Source organism: Oncorhynchus gorbuscha, linkage group LG02 (genome assembly GCF_021184085.1).
Source record: "Oncorhynchus gorbuscha isolate QuinsamMale2020 ecotype Even-year linkage group LG02, OgorEven_v1.0, whole genome shotgun sequence".
Classification (NCBI taxonomy): domain Eukaryota; kingdom Metazoa; phylum Chordata; class Actinopteri; order Salmoniformes; family Salmonidae; genus Oncorhynchus; species Oncorhynchus gorbuscha.
The window spans coordinates 25,336,831-25,342,717 of NC_060174.1; positions in this window are offsets into that span (position 1 = coordinate 25,336,831).

Below are 5,887 nucleotides of genomic sequence, written 5' to 3' on the forward strand. Positions count from 1 at the left end.
GTAGCAGACGAAGGAAGCGAATTGTGAGCGTATTCTGCCCAGGGGAGCTGTTCTGCCCAAGACGCAGGGTTTCTGAAAGAAAGGCTGCGTAGTATGCGACCAATCGTCTGATTGGCCCTCTCTGCTTGACCGTTAGACTGGGGATGAAACCCGGAAGAGAGACTGACGGACGCACCAATCAAACGACAGAACTCCCTCCAAAACTGTGACGTGAATTGCGGGCCTCTGTCTGAAACGGCGTCTAACGGGAGGCCATGAATTCTGAATACATTCTCGATAATGATTTGTGCCGTCTCCTTAGCGGAAGGAAGTTTAGCGAGGGGAATGAAATGTGCCGCCTTAGAGAACCTATCGACAACCGTAAGAATCACAGTCTTCCCCGCAGACAAAGGCAGACCGGTAATGAAGTCTAGGGCGATGTGAGACCATGGTCGAGAAGGAATGGGGAGCGGTCTGAGACGACCGGCAGGAGGAGAGTTACCCGACTTAGTCTGCGCGCAGTCCGAACAAGCAGCCACGAAGCGGCGCGTGTCACGCTCCTGAGTCGGCCACCAAAAGCGCTGGCGAATAGACGCAAGAGTGCCTCGAACACCGGGATGACCAGCTAACTTGGCAGAGTGAGCCCACTGAAGAACAGCCAGGCGAGTGGAAACAGGAACGAAAAGGAGGTTACTAGGACAAGCGCGCGGCGACGCAGTGTGCGTGAGTGCTTGCTTAACCTGTCTTTCAATTCCCCAGACTGTTAACCCGACAACACGCCCATAAGGAAGAATCCCCTCGGGATCAGTAGAAGCCACAGAAGAACTAAACAGACGGGATAAGGCATCAGGCTTGGTGTTCTTGCTACCCGGACGGTAAGAAATCACAAACTCGAAAGCGAGCGAAAAACAACGCCCAACGAGCTTGATGGGCATTAAGTCGTTTGGCAGAACGGATGTACTCAAGGTTCTTATGGTCTGTCCAAACGACAAAAGGAACAGTCGCCCCCTCCAACCACTGTCGCTCATTCGCCTAGGGCTAAGCGGATGGCGAGCAGTTCACGGTTACCCACATCATAGTTGCGCTCAGATGGCGACAGGCGATGAGAAAAATAAGCGCAAGGATGAACCTTATCGTCAGACTGGAAGCGCTGGGATAGAATGGCTCCCACGCCTACCTCTGAAGCGTCAACCTCGACAATGAATTGTCTAGTGACGTCAGGAGTAACGAGGATAGGAGCGGACGTGAAACGTTCTTTTAGAAGATCAAAAGCTCCCTGGGCGGAACCGGACCACTTAAAACACGTCTTGACAGAAGTAAGAGCTGTGAGAGGGGCAGCAACTTGACCGAAATTACGAATGAAACGCCGATAGAAATTAGCGAAACCTAAAAAGCGCTGCAACTCGACACGTGACCTTGGAACGGGCCAATCACTGACAGCTTGGACCTTAGCGGAATCCATCTGAATGCCTTCAGCGGAAATAACGGAACCGAGAAAAGTAACGGAGGAGACATGAAAAGAGCACTTCTCAGCCTTTACGTAGAGACAATTCTCTAAAAGGCGCTGTAGAACACGTCGAACGTGCTGAACATGAATCTCGAGTGACGGAGAAAAATCAGGATATCGCCAAGATAGACAAAAACAAAGATGTTCAGCATGTCTCTCAGAACATCATTAACTAATGCCTGAAAAACAGCTGGCGCATTGGCGAGACCGAACGGCAGAACCCGGTACTCAAAATGCCCTAACGGAGTGTTAAACGCCGTTTTCCACTCGTCCCCCTCTCTGATGCGCACGAGATGGTAAGCGTTACGAAGGTCCAACTTAGTAAAGCACCTGGCTCCCTGCAGAATCTCGAAGGCTGATGACATAAGGGAAGCGGATAACGATTCTTAACCGTTATGTCATTCAGCCCTCGATAATCCACGCAGGGCGCAGAGTACCGTCCTTCTTCTTAACAAAAGAACCCCGCCCCGGCCGGAGAGGAAGAAGGCACTATGGTACCGGCGTCAAGAGACACAGACAAATAATCCTCGAGAGCCTTACGTTCGGGAGCCGACAGAGAGTATAGTCTACCCCGAGGAGGAGTGGTCCCCGGAAGGAGATCAATACTACAATCATACGACCGGTGAGGAGGAAGGGAGTTGGCTCGGGACCGACTGAAGACCGTGCGCAGATCATGATATTCCTCCGGCACTCCTGTCAAATCGCCAGGTTCCTCCTGAGAAGTAGGGACAGAAGAAACGGGAGGGATGGCAGACATTAAACACTTCACATGACAAGAAACGTTCCAGGATAGGATAGAATTACTAGACCAATTAATAGAAGGATTATGACATACTAGCCAGGGATGACCCAAAACAACAGGTGTAAACGGTGAACGGAAAATCAAAAAGAAATAGTCTCACTGTGGTTACCAGATACTGTGAGGGTTAAAGGTAGTGTCTCAAATCTGATACTGGGAAGATGACTACCATCTAAGGCGAACATGGGCGTAGGCTTCTCTAACTCTCTGAAAGGAATGTCATGTTTCCGAACCCATGCTTCGTCCATGAAACAACCCTCAGCCCCAGAGTCTATCAAGGCACTACATGTAGCACCCGAACCGGTCCAGCGTAGATGGACCGACAAAGTAGTACAGGATCTTGATGGAGAGACTTGAGTAGTTGCGCTCACCTGTAGCCCTCCGCTTACAGATGAGCTTCTGGCTTTTACTGGACATGAATTAACAAAATGTCCAGCAACTCCGCAATAGAGGCACAGGCGGTTGGTGATCCTCCGTTCCCTCTCCTTAGTCGAGATGCGAATCCCTCCCAGCTGCATGGGCTCAGTCTCTGAGCCAGAGGAGGGAGATGGTTGCGATGCGGAGCAGGGAAACACCGTTGATGCGAGCTCTCTTCCACGAGCCCGGTGACGAAGATCTACCCGTCGTTCTATGCGGATGGCGAGAGCAATCAAAGAGTCCACATCTGAAGGAACCTCCCGGGAGAGAATCTCATCCTTAACCACTGCGTGGAGTCCCTCCAGAAAACGAGCGAGCAGCGCCGGCTCGTTCCACTCACTAGAGGCAGCAAGAGTGCGAAACTCAATAGAATAATCCGTTATGGACCGTTCACCTTGGCATAAGGAAGCCAGGGCCCTAGAAGCCTCCCTACCAAAAACTGAACGGTCAAAAACCCGAATCATCTCCTCTTTAAAGTTCTGGAACTTGTTAGAGCAATCAGCCCTTGCCTCCCAGATAGCTGTGCCCCATTCTCGAGCCCGGCCAGTAAGGAGTGAAATGACGTAAGCAACCCGAGCTCTCTCTCTAGAGTATGTGTTGGGTTGGAGAGAGAACACAATCTCACACTGCGTGAGAAAGGAGCGGCACTCAGTGGGCTGCCCGGAGTAGCAAGGTGGGTTATTAACCCTAGGTTCTGGAGGCTCGGCAGGCCAGGAAGTAACAGGTGGCACGAGACGTAGACTCTGGAACTGTCCAGAGAGGTCGGAAACCTGAGCGGCCAGGTTCTCCACGGCATGGCGAGCAGCAGACAATTCCTGCTCGTGTCTGCCGAGCATGGCTCCTTGGATCTCGACGGCAGTGTAACGAGCGTCTGAAGTCGCTGGGTCCATTCCTTGGTCGGTTCCTTCTGTCATGCAGGTGAAAGAGGACCCAAAAGCGACTTGGCGAAAACAGAGTCTTTAATCCAGTAAAGTAAATACAAACAAAAACACAACTTTCACTCGAAATGACGAGGACAAACTGGAGACTCGATCTTGAACAGCAGGTGAACAGCAGGTTGCCTCGGGAAGGCACTTGAACCAGACAGACTCAGACACCTGCTCACCACGCAGCATCTGAGGAAAACACGACACGACAGGGCGATACACAAACACAGCACGGTGAATTCTAGACAAGGAACCGACAGGACAGGAACGGAACACAAAGGAAGAAATAGGGACTCTAATCAGGGGAAAGGATCGGGAACAGGTGTGGGAAGACTAAATGATTGATTAGGGGAATAGGAACAGCTGGGAGCAGGAACGGAGCGATAGAGAGAAGAGGGCGAGAGAGTGAAGAGGGAGGAGAGAGAGGGATAGAAAGGAGAGAACCTAATAAGACCAGCAGAGGGAAACGAATAGAATGGGAAGCTTTGGGGACAAGACAGATAATAAATGACAAAACATGACACTCTGTTCTGAGGGCTACTCTTGTTCTCTATATACATGCTAAGCACTTGGCATACTAATCTGAAGATCTGGATGAAACTTTAATATTTATGCAGATGACACACAAAATACACTACATTACGAAAGGCATGTGGATCAAATCAAATCAACGTATATAGCCCTTCTTAGATCAGCTTATATCTCAAAGTGCTGTACAGAAACCCAGCCTAAAACCCCGAACAGCAAGCAATGCAGGTGTAGACACCTGGATGTCGAAAACCATGGGCATTAAAAATGGAGTTGGTCTCCCATTGCTGCTATTACAGCCTTCACTCTTCTGAGATGGCTTTACACTAGATGTTGGAACATTGCTGCGGAGGAGCATTAGTGAGATCGGGCACTGATGTTGGGCGATTAGGCCTGGCTCAGCAGTTGGGCTCCAATTCAATCCATAGGTGTTCAATGGTTGTAGGTCAGGCTCTGTGCAGGCCAGTGAAGCTCTTCCACACTGATCTCGACAAACCATTTCTGTATGGACCTCGCTTGTGCAGGAGTATTGTCATGCTAAAACAGAAAGGGCCTTCCCAAACTGTTGCCACAAAGGTTGGAAGCACAGAATCATCTAGAATGCCATTGGATATGCTGTAGATGTTAATGTGTCTCCTTCACTAGAAATAATGGAGCCTAGCCTGAATAATGAAAACAGCCCCAGACCATTATTCCCTCTCCACTCAAACATTACAGTTGGCACTATTCATTCGGGCAGTGTAGCGTTCTCCTGGCATCCGCCAAACCAGATCCTCGGACTTGTCGCAGATGGTGAAACCTGATTCATCACTCCAGAGAACGTGTTTCCACTGCTCCAGAGACCAAAGGCGGCGAGCTTTACACCACTCAGCCGATGCTTGGGCATTTCGCATTGTGACCTTAGGCTTATGTGCAGCTGCTCGGCCATGGAACCCCATTTCATGAAGTTTCTGACGAACAGTTCTTGTGCTGACGTTGCTTCTAGTGAGACAGTTTGGAACTCTGGTAGTGAGTGTTCCATTGAATCCTGCCTCTCTGCAATAAAAACATAAATGCCAAAAAACTTCCTCAAGCTCAACAGTGATAAAATGGAACTCCTCATAGGCACCAAATCCACCTTCACCAAAGCTGAGCAGCCTCACAGAGGACAGATGATTTTTATACGCTAAGCGCTTCAGCACTCCGGCGGCCCCGTTCTGTGAGCTTCTGTGTGGCTTACCACTTTGCGGCTGAGCCGTTGTTGCTCCTAGACATTTCCACTTCACAATAACAGCACTTACAGTTGACCGGGGCAGCTCCAGCAGACCAGGAATCTGATGAACTGACTCGTTGGACAGCGTGGCATCCTGTAGACGGTGCCACGTTGAAAGTCACTGAGCTCTTCACTAAGGCCATTCTACTGACAACCCAGAACTTTTCTTTTTTAACTTTCTTTTTTTACCACCTTTTTCTCTCCAATTTCGTCATATCCAATTAGGATCTTGTGTCGCCAGCTGCAACTCCCTAGCGGCGCGTGGAGGGAGGCAAAGGTCGAGTAAACATCTGCTTGCCTAACTCAGTTGAAACACTGTTCAACTGATGACCGAAGTCAGCCTCCCTGCACCCGGCCCACCACAAGGAGTCGCTAGAGTGCAATGAGCCAAGTTAAGCCCCCTCGGCCAAACCCTCCCCTAACCCTATTGACGCTGGTCCAATTGTGCGCCACCCTATGGAAATCCCGTTCACGGCCGG